The sequence below is a fragment of the Crinia signifera genome, chromosome 2 (genome assembly GCF_055691185.1).
Source record: "Crinia signifera chromosome 2, ASM5569118v1, whole genome shotgun sequence".
Classification (NCBI taxonomy): Eukaryota; Metazoa; Chordata; class Amphibia; order Anura; family Myobatrachidae; genus Crinia; species Crinia signifera.
Window position 1 is genome coordinate 219,871,127 of NC_139218.1, and position 18,330 is coordinate 219,889,456.

Sequence of the window (18,330 nt, forward strand, 5' to 3'; positions counted from 1 at the left end):
GCACTTGAACAATTAAGTCACAAGTTAATATCAGAGTTTGGACACAATAAGCAGAATACTGCGATAGATCCTGCTTTCCTTGTTGTTAAAAAGGTTGGGGGCATAGGGGCCAGGGGCACTTTGCCAACGCTATACAAGATCTATGATATTATATCTGTTTTTATAACTTTTCTATCAAAAAAGAACAAATAAAGATTGAAATTTTAAAAAAAAATTTTGGGGATCCGACCAATTTGTTAGCACCATTTCGGGTCCACTATAAGATGAAAAGAGACAAATGACTGGTTATTCTATAGGTGAGTACACATTTAGATTTGATTTGAAATGCCGTTCGATTAGATCTGGCATTCGTTTCAATTTCAATTTGATTTCTACTATATAGTCTTGCATGGCAAGACTATTTTTTTTTTATTTCCACTAAACGTGGACGTGCAATGGGATCAAATCTACATTGTATGCTGCTGAAAGCAATCTACTGTATGTGCATTCAATTTCGATATGATTTCCACTATATAGTCAAAATCAAATGTTATATCTAAACATACACAGCATAAGATGTACGACACTCAAATCTCCAGTATCTCTACAACACAGCTCCACAAATATTTGCTGATGCTACAAGGAAGATGACCTAAAATCTGTGGTGTCTAATAATTCTAATGCATTACAGGTTGAGTATCCCGTATCCGAATATCCTTTATCCGAATTATTCCGAAAACCATACATTCCAGAAAGTGAAAAAAAAAATGTTTTTTTGCTAAAAACTCACTGGGGACATTTGTAACAGCCCTACTGAGGACATGATATGTAACTGGCACTATATATGTGCAAGAAAATGATTGCTTGGCCTTTAAATTCAATATCTGAGATAGTACACAAATTTTGTTTCATGTTTTGAAACCTTGTTTTTTGAACAAATAAAATATATTTGTGTGCATTTCATGTGGTAATAAAATATATATGTGTGTATTTTATGTGTTTATACAGCATAAATGCAAGATACTTCAAAATACATCATTTAAATATTAAAATATTCCGAAATACAGAATAATCCGCTATCCAAAATTCTCCTGGTCCAGAGCATTTTGGATACGGGATACTCAACCTGTATCAGTATATACATCACAAATCTCCACTATACAAATCTCAGACCTAGAGTGACTTTACTATATACACTGCTAATGCCTGGGTCTTATACTGCAGTGGGGGCTACATGACATTCAAGTGCTCAGTCTAAAACCTGATCCTTTGAGGAGGTAGTGGGGTCAACTTAGTGTATAGGAGGCAGCTGCAGACTGTTGGTTGTTCAGACATAGGGACAAGTCATGTTAGAGCAACAATGGTGTTCGGGGAGGGGGTGCCGGTGACACACACACACCCCTCTCTCACTTGCTTAACTTGGAGTAATGTCTATAAGAGGTTACACATGGAGTAATGTATATAAGGGGATCTACATAGCGTAATGTGTATAAGGGGCTCTACTGTATGATGTGTTGTGTATTACAGACAACATTACATTGCTTTAATGCGAATTGGTGCTATTCTTTGGCCATGCCCCTTCTCTTGAAAAGCACTGTTCCTATTTTACGGACATTGAACCTTATTCTGGTACATTCGCATCGACCCCCATTTGTTCGCACGGGGCCGATGTTTTGCGTCTGCACATGCGCAGATGCATTTCTGCACATGTGCAGAAGCAGGGTGTGTACAACCATGGCGAACAGACTTTTTGCCCAACATTGCAGGCGGGGGGTGTGTAACGGCGTGGGGCGGCAGGCTGGGCCATTTACATATAGGAGCGCCCAGCGTTTCATGGGCGTTCCCATGAGAATGCTGGGCATTCTCATGCAAATGCCCCGATGATGCGGGTGTGGCCAGCTGACATCACCGAATGTCAGCTACCTGCCCACTTCCTCCCGAGAAACAATGCATATGTAATTGACTTGAGAGTCACTTTTATATGTGTGCACCTTCTCCATCATTCGATGGTCGACGACCATTGAATGATGTGGGTGTTCCCCTGCAGCCTGCAAATGGATGTTTATCTTAAACATCCATTAGCAGCTAATGCATGCTAACACATGCAGCAAGGCTGGTAGGTGGGCCTGCATTCGCCGGACGGGGTTTGGTGGACCAGAATAACCCCCATACAGTGCTACATACAGCAATTTCCTTCAGCTGCGCTAAAGAAAGCCTGTATTCTGTACCAGTTGCTGATGCTCCTGACCATTTTTGCAAGTTCCAGTGATGAGACAATGTCTGTTGTAACAAGAAATAGTTATATTTACAGAAAAAAAAGGTCACAATGGGAATCCTTATTATGTAATGTGAAGTTTTCCATGAACTCCGGTCAGAGTTCTTCATTCCATACAATGAAGAGTTTTTTGGTGAGAGGTCAAGAAAGTACTCAATGCATGAAAGGTTTACAACATTTATTACTGAGGGAGTGAGCTCAGAAAATAACTCGGTATGGTTCTCTGTACAGTATGTCCAGTAACAGTATTCCCCATCGGTGACACATCTGCCGGATATTGGCAATAGCATCAACCACAGTCTAAGCCGCAGTATCATTAATCCATATCCAAGCAGGCTTTGGGGGGAATTGGTGTTACTTCCTGTGGTTACTTTCTCAACTATACAGGGGCGAGAGCAATTATATCCAACATGCTGGTAAGGGCTGGAGGGAAGCCTTTCTTCAGCGCCGGTGGAGGAGGATCAGTAAGATGGAAATGCTCAAGGATTCATCTACATCAGATGATATAAAAACATTTATTAAAAAAAAAATCATAAGATTGTACTTAAATAGCTAAAGGTACCCATACACTTATATGATATGGTCCTTTTTTACATGGTTTTGACTTATCCGGCCAATAAATCATGTAGGAAGTAGAAAATTGCATGTGTGTTACCTCTGTATCTGATCTGATGTGCAGCCCCGTGTGCATTGGATCGGACCGGGAGATCGCCATGGCTACAACAAGGATTTGTTGGATCTTGTGGCAGTCAATGGCATCACATACAATACATCATAGGCAAAATGAGTGCATATGGTATAATTCCACACCTAATTCTTATATTGCATAATATATCTATACCTTTATCTCACTTGTTAGTCTATGTATTAATACATATGCCCAAATCCCATTACCTGACCCATAACACATCTGATCTGTCTGGCAAAAACACATTTGTATTGATAAGAAAATACTACTTACAGGGCAGATCTGTATCCTTGGATAGGGAGGGTTCCGAATCCCTCTTTCTCTTGTTCCCTGTTGTTGCAGAATGGACATTACATATTATAAATTAGATTTATGTCATTGTATCCTTAGTACAGCTATAGAATTATATAACAACATAGCAATCATATTAGGACCATCTAGGAATATTTGTATGAACGTGTGAAAACAGATGTATAAGTTGCTGCTATTGGTTCCATGTTGTAGGCTAAGCCATGAACCAGGGATGGATTTCCCATGGATGAGGGCAGATGGTCCACTTCCTGCCAGCCTGAGTGCTATATAACCTCCAGCTTCATCTTCCTTCATCAGTGCTGACCTTGGTAATGAGACCACAGAGGTGAGTGGGGAGTCCAGGGCAGCGGGATGGAGATGGAACACAGGGGGGTGTATGTTTGCTTTGTCGACACTGACAACATTGTCATAATGTCAACACTATAAATGTAAACAGAATCTCAATAACTGAGTTTAGGATTATTTTTAGGCTACAGTAAGGATTACGACTTAAAAGTATTTAATAAATCTATTGAAAACCGGACTCTCAACAAAACTTTCAACAAGTCAAACATTTGACTTCCTGACATTCTGACCATGGCAATTTTCATGTTCTAGAGGTTCCCTATATTATAAAGTATAGGTGTGTAAGTGTAAGACACCACCATTGTCATAATGTGTCTCTGGAAGATGCCTGCCTCTTAGTACTGAGCTAATGATAAGTAGGAAATAGTATGCTCCGGAAGTGGCAGCGCTGGTGGTGGGAACTTCACTCCTCATTCTCTTAGTGCCTGATAAGTACAATAGAAATGTTAGTCCATATTTGCTCCTAAACACATAGGGGTTGATGCAGTTACACACTCACCGGGCCGTTTGCAGGAGGGAGGGAGAGACAGGGGCAGACACAGGAAACACCCAGTGGACCAAGGGAACACCCAGTGTTTTATAGGCATCCTGCATGGAAATGCGGGCGTTCCCCTATGGGCACGGGCGGACTGATGCCTGCCTGGGGCAGTTGGCTGACGTCACAGGACGTCATTGTCCTAATGTATCTCTGGAAGATGCCTGTCTCTTAGCACTGAGTTAATAATAAGGAGGGAACAGTATAATTACCTGCTCCGGAAGTGGCAAGGCTGGTGGTGGGAACTTCACTCCTCATTCTCTTAGTGCCTGATAAGTACAATGGAAATGTTAGTCCATAACTGCAGGTACTTTTGCATTCGAATCGATTTTACAATGTAGGCACAATGGGGCAGATGTATTAAACCTGGCGAAGAGATAAACTGGAGAAAAAGTGGAAGGAGTTAACGCACCAGCCAATCAACTTCCAACTGTCATATTTCAAATACTGCTGATTGGCTGGTGGGTTATCTCCTTCCACTTTTTCTCCACTTTATCTCCAGTTTATCTCTTCGCCAGGCTTAATACATCTGCCCCAATGTGCTCATTCGATTTACTGGATCGAATTCAAGATTTCCTTGGCTGCACAGTAGATTTTTCGAAATTGAGATTTTGAGAAAACGGGAGCGCGCATCTAATCGATTGCAGATCGAAAGTGTCCTAAAAACCATTCGATGTGGATTCGATTTTGCTTCTATAAGCAAAAGCGAATCGAAAACGGAAAAATCTAAGCGTGTGTACAGGGCTTAAGAAGGATTTTGTCAGAAAGAGTGAACTAGAATAAGGTCCTATGTGCTGAACACTTATTCCCAAGCTGGCACTCCTTCCCATAGGAAGATACTAGGCTCATTATACTGAATGGTTCCATTACAACAGACATACGGAAACTAGTTGCCCGCAAGCATTTTATAACCACCCTCTAAAGCACGGGCTGGGCCCTAACTGGTCTAACTCTATTTCTTATATCACTTGTTAGACTATGTATTATGTCATATGCTGCAATCCCATTACCTGAACCATAATAATTCTGGTCTGTAAAGCATAAACTGATTTGTATTAATAGGAAAATGCTTACAGGGCAGATCTTTAGCCTTGGCTAGGAAGGGTTCTTAGTCCCTCTTTCTCTTTTTCCCTATTATTACAGAATGGACATTGTACAGTATATTATAAATTAGATTTATGTCATTTTATCCTTAGTACAGCTGTATAATTATATACAGACTAGCAATCATATTATGAACATTTAGGAACTTCTAGCATAAACCTGATCTAGATAGTAAAACTATAATGAAACAACATAATGTTATAGACAGCATACTCCATTTCCACTGGATGGTGGCCGGATATGGATGTGAGTATAGACATGTAAAATTCTTTCCTGATTATGAAGCTGTATAAATGCTGCACAGACAGCAGCCCATATAAACACTGTAGCTCTGGAGATTTGCACAGAATGGCTTCCTGCTGGAAAGCTATTGCTGTCATCGCTCCATGACAGCCCAAGAAGGGGAGGAGTTTCCAAGTCTGTGTATGATGAGCAGTTGCAGCTTCCAATAGTAGGAATCTACTACATGCTGAACTCCTCCCCACAGGGTTGAGTTGCTGTGTCTACACTGCTGCTTCATGGAGCTTGGTAAGAGGAGGTTACCAGCTTGTCAGAGACACAGCCAGCAAGCACCAGAGCTATGGAGGTGAGGGGGTGCCCGCAGGGGGAAGCACCTGAGCCCTGCCGCCCTATAGCAGGAGCCTCCTCTGGTCATTGATTTATATAATGTTCCACAGATCATCAGTACCATGTCCCTGCATTGGTTGTAGGTGCAATGATCCCTATGCCTACATGAATCCTTATATAAGGTTTCTTGTGGTCACTTACACGTGTCAATATGTTTTCATGTACACATAGCTGTTACTAACTTCTTTGGGGCTCATTTACATTTGGATGTAACCAATAGCATGGGGATGCAGCACAATGCCAATGTCACATAGGGGAGCCACACCCAATGCTACCAACTATCACCCCAAATTGACCCACTGGCAGTTGGTGGGGCTCCACTATTTGTACTTCACTGCAGCCCCACCTCTGGAGCCGACACTGTACGCATATTTGATATATACTGTACATTTTTTATATATATATATATATATATATATATATACATATATATATATACTTCAGGTTGGAGGTGCGGCACTCTCAGCAAGAAAGAAGATGCTATACACAGGAGCTTGGTTTCAATGTCCTTTATTTGGACATTTTCGTCAGGCATCCAAATAAAGGACATTGAAATGTTGCACCAAGATCCTGTGTACTGCATTGTCTTCCTTGCTGAGAGTGCCGCACCTCCAACCTGAAGTATTCACTATCCTAGTGAGGGCACCCAGTAAAGTACCATGTTTGTAAGCGCCTGCGGCGCGTTTGTGTGTGCTGGACTCCTGCCATACATATATATATATATATATTTTTTTTTTTATTATTATTTATATATATATTCTAAAAGCAAGGACAGAAGGGGCTCCTCATATGTATTATTTCTTTAATTAAGACACGTTTATTTAAAAAGAATCAGCCCACAGGCAAACCGCAACCGTTTTAGCATGGCCAAATACCAAAGCAATGGTGGAGCATGCTGGGATGTGTAGTTCTACAACAACTGGAGCGCCGCTTATAGCCAAAACTTGGTCTGGTGTTTTCTTAATTAAATGACTATGTTCAAGACCTTCGCTCTACACCAGACTAGCACTCTACTCAATTACTAATTAAATAAGCTTTTCCCACATTCTACCCAGATTAGAATAATAGGTACTTGTTTCCTAGCACGGCGCCCGTCGTAGGTGATCGCATACCTTAACTTAAGGTATGCGATGGATGCGACCGAAGCGATTTTAGGGTTATGTTTAGCCTTTTCCCCGATAATTAAAAAATATCGACCGATGTGATGGACGCGATTTTATATAGGGAATAATGTTAAATGGGCCAATGGACCCGATTTTTCATTGTATACCCACCCTTATGAGTATTTTACATGACAAATGCACCCCCATTGTTAACACTACCCCACGATGAACGATAACCCAAAGCGTGGCGAGCGCAGCGAGCCCGCGAGGGGCGGCGGTACGCGTCCTCCGACCTTTTCATACCCCCATTATACACGTCGACGTGGAGTTGACTTTATATAGTGTGGCGAGCGCAGCGAGCCCCGCAAGGGGACGCGTAATACCTGTGAAGTAATGCTCGCTACGCTCGCCACGCTTTGGGCTCGGTGGCTCACTGCGCTTGCCATACTATATAAGATCAACTCCACGCCGACGTGGATAGTGGGGGTATGAAAAGGTCAGAGGACGCTTATCGCCACCCCTCGCGGGCTGGCTGCGCTCGCCGCGCTTCATGTTGGCGTTGATGGTGGGGTGGCGTTAACAATGGGGGGGCATTTGACCCATCAGGGTTGGGAAACAATAAAAATTGGGGTCTGGGGGCCATTTAACATTGGGGCCAATGTAAAATCGGGTCTCAGGGACCATTTTACATTTATTCCAATGTAAAAATCGCGTCGATCGCATCGCATGAGATTTGGTTGCATGCGATGCGATCAACGCGATTTTGGGGGTCCCGTTTAATACAATTTTTATCGCTGGCGCCGTGCTAGGAAACAAGTACCGAATAATACAATGGGGCTGTTGAAGGTGCTGGGATCAAGACACTTCAAGATGAAGAGAGGGTCCTGTACTGGTTATGTTTTGGATCTTTAATAAGCCTTTCGCAGACACTCATGCATACTGTAGATCTTCCAGTGTTGTCACTTTATGCCTAGGGTCATGTCTCTTATACATACCAGTGGACTACCAAGGAATAGCCAAGGTAATTGTGGGCACTATGCCACTGCCCTATGGTATCCAATGTTATGATTGTTTTCCTGTCAAATGTTTTATGTTCCCACCAAAAGTAAGGGCACAACAGCTTAACCTGTATGGTAGATTCATGGTATCACTTATTGTAAATAGACCCATACATGTGTGTTAGTACATGTATGCTTACTACCATCTCAAAAGACTCAAGTTCAGAACCCATCAAATTGTTACAGAGCAATAGGTTACTTAAGGTCAAGCCCCTATTACAGGTAGACCTTTAATGTAGATCCTACGGATGTTGTTACGTTTGTATTTCCTGTAATATTGTCTTTGTATTATAATTTGCACACTGATGACACTGAGAAAATCTGAATCGCATATCCTGGAATGACTCAAAATGTCTGTTTGTGCTTAGAGTTTCTGTTGGTGTACAGAGTGTGTGTCCTTGTTCAAGTCTTCATCTGGGATTTCCCTTTAGGTCCCTGAATTTTGCATCAGGCTAATAATTAACACTGAGTACAGTCTCCTTTCAGCTTAGAGTGTAAGCTAGCTAAGCAGATGAATATTGTGCTCCTACTGTCAGCAGACTTGGTTTAGTTCCTGCTTCGGACCTGATGTCACGCTTCTTTTTCTATATATTGATCTCCACTCTATGATAATATTATTGAAAACTCCACTTTTATGCATGTCATGAACTGGCACAGCCACTAATAACCAGGTACTTTGCTGCCAGTGATGGGGCAAGTCCTGGTTTAAAGTTACACACACACACACACACACACACTACCTATTCATTCCTTCACTATTGCACAGTAAATGACATGAAGAAAGGTTGGCCACCACCCAAAGAGTAAAGGATGGCACAATGTACTATTAGACAAATATGTTAATGGCAGGGTTGGTCTTTGTCCTAGTTCTAAACCCCTTGTTTGTCTTCTTTTAGGACACATTTATAAACAAAATATGTGTGGTATCCCAGAAAATGATTACTGCTAATATTAAGTATTCACAGGATTTATGTACAGTGGGCCACAGCAGATATCAGATGTATCCTCTTCGGGACACTGATTTTTTTGTTTGTTTACAAAAGAAGGTGCTATATGGGGGCTGCTAATTGATTAAATTTGCCAAATTCCGTGCAAATATTCTGGATCTTGCCCGGGTAGCACTATCTTTACATGTATTCGCTGCAGAAGAGTAGGATTAAAATGATGGCATATTGACTACAACACACAAATTGTGTGGTAGAGGGACTTGTAAGAGCCTTTCCTGGTGGTTTTGCACATGCAAGGTTTAATTCTCGCACTTTTGCAGGAGTGTGGACAGCCCTGAATCCAGAAGCAAGTTGATCACATTATTAATAATCACCTTAACTCTAACACAGAAAAAATGATTTGTACCATATCTGAATAATTTATAAATATGACCCTCAGCATGTTGAATGTTGCACTAATCTTTTTAAGGACATTGAGAAATAACACTCTTTTGTACTGAAATTGAAGTTGCTTTGTGGACTAACAGTTGTGGACTAACAGTCTCTAATGATCACATCCACAGCTGAATCCAGCAGTAAGCTCTCTTTAAGCACGTTGGGTGCTGCATTTGGCTTTACTATAGGACAGGTATTATATGACATAATGAACCAGTAGACAGCAATGGGGACGTCTTATTTTGAGCTTCAGTTGCTGTATATTGGCAATTGATGAAGTGATTGATGACACTGAACAATGATGGGTCTGTGAATCAAATTCCACGGTGAGCTTGTTTTGCTGTGTATTGATGACATTGAAAAAAGCTTCTCCTTATTGTAAAACCTGAGACAGCTCAGTCCTTATGTGGAGGTACATACTGAAGATCAACTAGTACATAAAACAAAGCTTACAATAACCCTAAGCTGGAGATATGAGTGAGGACATTGTGGTCAGTAAAGCAACCTGCTATTGTATTATGCTGCTATCATTACTTTTTTGCTTGTATTATTCAAGTAACACTGAATTTGGATACACATCATGGCATCGGGCAGAGGAGCTGTACTGGTAGCATATTTGGTTATATGTTGACTGTGCACATTCAGACATTAGACCTGGGTTGAGATTTTTCTCTATGTAATTTATTACCAATATTCAACAACCAAAATAAACTTGGTTAAAACCATCTATTAAATGGGTGAATTAGCTCAATGAGATATCTCAATACTAAGATAAGCAGGGTAACTTTTCTTCCACCAACCATACAGACACATTATCTAAGGTACTAAAAGAAACCCTGCCAGGAGATTCCTACCATGATCTCTACCTATGCAGCTTGATGGGCCATTGTTCATCCGAGCAAGCACACCATCTGCTTTAATTCGTGCTTTGTGCAGATGGAGAGACATATAACAATAAAATCCACTAGACTGGAGCAACATACAAGGTACTTAAAAGGAGCCCTGCCTGTTGATTCAAAACTATGGTCTCTGCCATCATCAGTGATATAGGTAGCAGGCTATGAGCATATTGAGCCAGCTTAAGCTTTAAGCAGCTTAGAATAATTACTTTAATACCAACAATCAACCTTGTGCCCCAACCCAGCAGGCACTAAAAGGATCAATGTCAGTGAATGTCTGCATAGTGACTCCCGCCATTATTCCAGCAAACCACCTGGCTACTAGTTGCCAAAACTCCACTGGCTTTATGCCAAAGCAGAGATTTGTCCTAATGTCATCATCAGCCTGGGGCAAGAACCAACATAAAGAAAAAGCAGCTTACCTTGGGAAGCAAACCATGAATATTACATTTAATTACCTACAGATTTGACATCTATACTTCAACTATGTCAGCCCATGTTGAAGGCAAGTGCAGTCACTCTTCTTAATATCATCAACTAGCTCAAAATCAATAATTACATAGTAGTACTACTACTACTACTAATAATAATTATAATACTATTATTGGTTCTAATGTTGCCCATACACAGTGCAATGTACAGGTGTAATGCGATGCACATCGCATCGGACAGCACATAAAGTATGTGCTGCCCGTACTTTTTTAACTAGATTGCATTGCATCTAGTTCAAAACGTATGGTGCTTTAGCACATCGCATGTGTTTTGAACTAGATGCAATGCAATCTAGTATAAATGGCACAGTGCGCATTGCACCGTGTATGGGCGCCTTAAGAGTGTTCCCTTGTAGGAATACTTTGTTTCCTTTTCTTTTAATAAACAATGATTACAGACTAAAGGAAAGCATACCCAGATGTGGTACATATGGCTAATTGTCCACTGAGCTAATCCATACATTTTTCAAGCATGAAAACTTTTTCAATGTCATCAACCCACCTGTTGCAATAAGCTACAGTAGGCACGAAAATGTTTTCAGTGGATTTAAAGAAAGACCTCCAACCTTACTGACAGGAGGATACCTAGCAACAAATTTGCTGTACCAGCTTATGCTTTAAGTTTGGAGACATTATATGTTGTACTGGACCAGGGTTCCCACTTCAACTGCCATAAGATTATTTTGCTATTCACCAGTTTGTGAGTACGGGGCTCATGCATCCTCCGACATCCCATACTTGGCCCCCAGAGAAGGGGTGCTTCGGCATGGATGGTGGGAGGATGGACAGGCGGCGCCACAGCCGCGGATCCCGGCACGACCCACAGATGCAGTGACACCATTCTCCTGAGGATCCCCTGAGGGTGGGCAGGCATACAACAAAAATTGTTCCCCAACCTCTAGAAAAACCAGTATCATTGCCTATTCCGCTACAGTTCGCCACATAAAAATAGAGCAATCATCATGACAGCATAATCATGACCAACTGCCAAGCTGGTCACAAAGCTGACCATAAATCATAGATATTAAAATGAAAGATGCTCGGTTGGTTTTTCTCAAATACGAACACACCCAAACTTAGGTCTTCTGAATGGAATCGAGTCCCAGTTTGCAATCACTTTAGGTTTCCCAGCGGAACTGAGTTCTGGATTGGGTCTTGTTGCTAGTTTGGAACTCGGAATTAAAAAAACAAACTTGGTTTTGGATTGCATGTTAACAGGTCTATATAATGGGAAAAGGTGAGATATCATGGGTGCACACTGGGAATTATTATGTGATCCGTTCAACTAATCGAGATTGATTTTTAAAATATAACGTTTATTCATGCTTTCACTAAAAAGAGGAGATATGTGTGTAACATCTCCTGTCAAGGACAGATTATAAAGAAGTACAAAAAAAAGAGAAATTATGATTTAAAAAACGTGATTCTGAAACTCTGATGTACTGTACATATACTGATTTTTCACATGTTTTTTTTTTTTTTAAATAACAACACACAGGAAACAGTGTGATAAATAAAAAGAATTAAAAAGTATACAAAAGCAAAAGGGAATTACATGTGGTCCGCACAAAGGAGCACCATGTGCGGAATAGACACACGCCTCCTCTAAAACATGTTAACAGGTCTAAATTATATAATTTTATTGATTTTTTTTATATAAAAATTTCTAATTGCAATTTATCTCTTTTAGGAATTTATGAGTCTATTTAGTGAAAAGTATGTAATAGTTTCAATTGTACCGCATTTTATCGTGGCATATCTCAAATCTATTAATGTTCTATTGAGATGAAACTTCTTTTTTAGGATAGATCTTGTGGTAAAGGTCTATCCCAGCGAAGTTCTTGGAGAACAACTTTGCTTCTCCATAGCAAGGTTAACCTTCTCGCAATAGTCCCTGAATCAATTTCAGGTCCTGGCCCAACTGGTACCTAATCTGGCCATGTGTTAGGAAGGGTGTGCACTGGAACCCAGTTGCGGGCACCCTGTTGTCCTGATTGCCTCCTGCAAACTAAGGCTTCACCTTTAACAACCACATTCATGGGGGTAGATTAGGTCCACCCCACCCCGGTGCTGAAAGGACTTACAAATGACAAAGCTGCCACAGGAGACAAAGTGCCGCAAGGTCTGAGATTACAGGCCAGTGAGCACACACCTCCCAATGAGGGGAAAAGACCCACAAATGCAACAATGCATAAGATGTAACCAGAGACACAGAATCCCCCAAAATACAATAAATGTAACAATACACAAGATGACATCAGAATAATATAGCACAATAACTATGGAATGCAACAATTTAAAAGAAATTATATCAAATGAGCATACAAAGAATATAAGGCTGAACTTATCTGAGAAGGTGGGAATGGCAGACTAGTGCAAGGAACAGAAACAGCAAAACTACACTGAAGCAGGAACCAGAGAGGGACCAGGAACACGCTGGACTGAGAAACAAACCAAGGCTTGGGCTCAGGATGCTACACCCAGCGCCATATTGCCTGACATGCTGGTTTATAGTCAAACACCCCGCCTACCAGGCATGGGTGAAGTGGGAGAGCTGCCGCTGCCTGCACCCCCGCTTTCAATCAGCGGGCAGTTCGGGGCGTTGCCTAGCAGAAGCTGGAAGGATATAGCCGCCGCCCACACTGAGCCTCCAATGCTATCGCAGACACCAGCGCTCAGGGAGGCAAGGACAAAGCGGCAGCAGCAGGCCGAGCACCTAACACCATGTTTGCAGTCAGTGTCACACACAGGTGTTGGTGCGCAGTTGTGAGCATAGAAATCAAAAGGGAAGTAACTTTGTATCTTGAAAAAAACAATACTTTCAATTAGGATAAATATTGGCTGCTTGTGCATGTAGCCCACAAACACTGACCAGATTTATTCTTACACTGCAATTTAGATTTCAGTCTGGTCACGCCCCTCTGAAATCTACAGTAAATCTCTCTGTACATTTTACTCCTGCTCCACCTGCAGTGCAACATAGTTTTACCATAGTACAAAGTAACTTGCTCTTTACTCTACCCCAAGCTCTGGATTGGGCTTCAAGTTAAAATTTGATCAGTGTCTTCTCCCGACTTTACATTTTAATTGTTGTCTTAGGGGAACATGCACATACCTATTATTATAGATACTGTATAGCCACACTAATCGTTGCTCCGTTGTGGCTGCAGAAAATCCCGATATGCCTAGTCGCCCGTGATTCAGTACGGCGGGCTACAAGTTTTTACGTGTGACCATGATGCATGTGCATGCTGGTATGTGATAACATCTTGGCATGACTCGCTGCCGTGGATAATAGCAGCCGCAATGAGCATAGCTACATCTGTAGCTTTTAGAGCCATTAGCCCATACTGCATCACACACACTGTAATCATCCACACATTTATCCTGTCCGCCAGGTCATTTATCCCATACCGGAAGGTCTGACTGCGGAGAATAGTGGCTTTGTTCTGCAGTGTTTAGTTTGGCAGATCCACTCTTACATACATTAAGCTCTCTTCGAGCTATGTCTGAAAAATTAGCTGCAGCATCTTGTTTGTCTGATATTTGGCCATGTCAAGTCTTCCCTGTTTGCACCCTGGGGGTTTTTAACACCTCAAACTGGGTCAATCCGTGGAAAGTCATGGGATTTGTAGGTTATGTTTACATTTAGATTTAGCATAAAGTAGATACAAACTACTAGATCGTAAACTTTTCAGAGCAGGGCCCTCTTCCCTCCTGTCGTCTAAGCCCTCTTCTCTTCACATTTCACTCACAGCTCTCCCATACTCAAACACTCAGGGGGAAATTTACTAAGGAGAATTCGTGAAAAAAACTCGTATTTTCATAGGAAAATACGAATTTTTTGGGCGTATTTGTATTTTTGCCATTTACTATGCCAAAAATATGAATTTTCGTATTCGTATTGATGGGACATTCGTATTTGTATTTACAAATACGAATGAATACACCATCGATAGAAAACGACAGGAATCACCATTCAAAAGAATGGTGATTCTTGATTTACTAAGCGGCCGTATTAAAAATACGGCTGCTGATTGGCGTAAAACGTCCGTGAAAGGCCGGCTTAATACGGCAGGAAAATACACTTTATTTTCGTGTAGTATTTAGCTTTAGCCTGCACGGATCAGTCAGATCCATGCAGGCTGCAATGTGTAAAAAAAAATAGAGAAATAAATAAATAAATGTAAAAAAAAAACATTGCCGGGTCCCCCCACAGCCGTAACCAGCAGCAGGCTGAAAGAGCCGGGGCTGGTATTAAAAAATCAGGAAACCCGGCAAATAGGGGTTCCCTGATTTTTTTAAACCAGCCCCAGGCTCCAGGGCTGGTTCCCAAAATATGAGGACAAAATGACTAGGGGTCCCCCGTATTTTAAGAACCAGCCCCAGGCCCAACCAGCCAGCAGGGTAATGCCACAGTCGGGGGGAGACTTTTTATACAAATCCCCCCGGCCAAAGCATTCGTCCCTACGACCAGTCAGCCTGGCCAGGGGCCCTGGCGGAGTGGGGACCCCCCCAATAAAGGGGTCCTCCCCTCCAGGACTTACCTGACCAGGCTGAAGCCTGGTACTGTCCCCGGTGACCCTGGGCTGATGAACTTGTGTAAAAAACAAGAATAAACTATTGTTTAATACTGTGGAGCTATGAGTCCCAGCAAGCCTCCCCCGCAAGCTGGGACTTGGAGAACCACAAGTCCCAGCATGCGGGCATTAAAGGGTCTGCTGGCACTTGTAGTTCCACAGTATAAAAAATAGTAAAATAAACACACTGACACATGAAAAATAAAACTTTAATACATCCAAAGCCCTTTCATACTGATACTTACCTATCTTGAGCCCGTAGGTAGGTCCCTGGGTCCAGGGCTGCAGAGTCCGGGGTTCCAGGATCCGAAGAAATCCATAGGGGTACCTGTGGAAGGAAATCCAACTCACCAAGGTCCTCCGGCGAAGATCTGTCCTCTTTGTTCCGACGTAGTCCTGGTCCAGCAGTCATATTCATTTGTATTAAGAATACGAATACAAAATGTCGTTTTTGTATTCTAAGTAAATTTCCCCCTCAGTGTCCATCTCTGACCACCAGCCCCTAGTAGTACGTTGATCAAGTCCTCACTACTTACATTTAAGTTGTAATGTGTATTGAACTGTGGCATTAATTTTACCTGTAATCGATTTCTGGTATTTAGTTACTGTAATGTTAAGTTTTGTCTCCCTGTACTGTTCCTTTGTACAGCACTGCAAAACACTTGTGGCGCCTTAAATAAAATAATAATAATACAAACCCAAAACTTGGCTTCTACAGTACTCCTATATAGTCTATAGGCACGCCTCATTACACATTGTAGGCAGTAACCTGGTGGCCTACAAATATTAATATAGGTTAGCATGCTGCTCAGATTGTTGTTTTAGGAGAACATTTGTTAAAGACTAAATATTAAGGCTCCTAGGGATTTAAAATGGTATTTGCTGAGGTGCATCTATTTCTGTGGCAAAAAAGTCCTAATTTGTTACTATAGTGGCTGCTCAGCTGATAGATTTACTGTACCAAGCCAGGCCCTGGCAGCTGACACCAATTTTTTTTTTTTCAAGTGAGAACGGCGCTAATACTGGAAGAGTCCCAAACAAAGCTATACGCTAGTTACAGACTACAGCAGTACACGCATATTGTACTAGGTTGTACAACAAAAAAAGCTGCATCTAGTTTATCGTGACATACAGTACACTTAGCATCACTGTATATTCTTGTCTTCACCTTCAGGGGGAACAGATTGCTTAGGTTTATTGAATTATGTTTCTCTGTAGATGGGTAGTGTGATGCACTTAGTGAACTTGTATCTCAATCCAAGAAAGTACGGACACATTACATATTCTATTTGCTATTTCACACATGCTGCAGAATGGTGTCTTTTGAAAGTGTTGCTCAGAGCAGTAATTAACAGCTCTAATTGCAAATCTAAAAGCAGCTAATCATACAAGCCTTTACATCATCTAGCTGTGTGGTGTTTCTTACTGTACAGTGTCAAAGTCTTGGCAGCCCCAGTGAATAGTCTGTTAACTAAGTAGTTCTAATCCCTTATATAATGCAAGAATCACATGTTCTACTAAGAAAACACTCCAACCAAATGCTTGCAGTGACCCTTGCCACAACAAAGAATAGTATTTTATTATCTTTACAAGGTGAACCTACAGATGTGTCCATCTAGTCTCAACACGCTACACAGCATGAAAGGCCTCGCACGAGGGAGAAGCAAGGTCTCGTGCAACTCTACCGGGCATTATGCAATGCGACTATGACACAACAGGAGACTGTGCTGATTAATATGATGTATAACACTTGTATATTGTGTGTGAACGAGGAGGTCATTCAGACCTGATCGGACGGCAGCGAATTCGCTAGGCTTACATACAGCCCATAGTAAGCATGCATGGGGCCATCTTGTGGTAAAATCCTGATACTTTTTTAATCACTAGCTGTAAGTTGATTGAGAGAAAGCCAGCATTTGGGCGTGATAACCGGAAACTTTCTGGAGTGTCAGAGTAAACGAAGGTGTGCCCAGGCATTTGAAGGGAAGTTGTATGAAGTCTGATCAAGCCCCAATCAGACTGCCAAGTAAATCCTGGGCTACACAGACTGCACCCACTGGAAAAATAATTTGGGTACTTATGTAATATCTGGGCTCCCGTTTTTCTTATGAGACCGCGTCCGCTCGCCACGCTTCGGGCACGGTCGCTCGCCACACTATATAAAATCAACTCCATGCGTAGATGGATAGTAGGGGTATGAAAAAATGGGGTGCATTTAACATGGGAGCCCAGATAATACATAAGTACCATAATTGGCTGTGAGTGGCTTGCGAATGGATTTGATGCTAATCGCCGATGAGTGTAATTTTCACAAGTCATACCCAGTCTTGCACAGGGCTTTGATTACCTGATTGCAGGGCACTGCAAATTAGCCTAGCATTTTGATTAAGAAACGTTTGCCACAAAAATACATCCAGTGCTAGCAAATTCTCACAGGACCTGGCACGTTGAGAAGGGGCTGTTTGTGGCTCAACTGCAGGAATGATCCATCTGTCGCACTCAAATAACATCTGAAAGGTGATGTGTTGAGCATGCCGGCGATCAGGATGCCTAGGGTCACAATACCAACTGCCTTGGTCAAAGTTACTAACGATCATTTCTTGGGAAAATCCAGGGGTCTCTTCTTCTCCCTCATCTTCCTTGACCTCATTGCACCATTGACAGCATTGAACATCCTCTCCTACTGTGCAGTCTTCAGACTATGGGTCTATGACACCGTCCCTATTTGGTTCACCTCCTACTGTACCTTGCCAACCACTTCTTTTCTGTTTCCATGTCTTGTTAAACTTGCCCCCATCACCTCCTACCTTGCCAACCACTCCTTTTCTGTTTCAATGTCTTGTTAACCTTGCCCCCATCCATCTATTCCATCGGTGTCCCCCCAAGGATTGGTTCTTGGTCCTCGGATTTATTTTCTCTGTACAATTCCTCACTGGGTGACTATGAGTTCCT

General features: G+C 41.9%; 1 protein-coding gene across 2 annotated transcripts in view; it reads right to left on the bottom strand.

The window, feature by feature from the left end:
- Positions 1 to 2,458: 2,458 nt before the first annotated feature.
- Positions 2,459 to 18,330, bottom strand: part of BRIP1 (BRCA1 interacting DNA helicase 1) — a 274,827-nt gene continuing 258,955 nt past the window's right edge. The window contains exons 22-25 of one of the 2 annotated variants that reach the window (XM_083173748.1): positions 4,347 to 4,403; positions 3,216 to 3,272; positions 2,910 to 2,993; positions 2,459 to 2,745 (exon numbers count right to left, since the gene is read on the bottom strand). The gene's annotated coding sequence lies outside the window, so the exon portion shown is untranslated. Of the gene's footprint in view, positions 2,746 to 2,816; positions 4,025 to 4,346; positions 4,404 to 18,330 lie in introns of those variants that run through there. The other variant, XM_083173749.1, reaches the window with a different exon arrangement.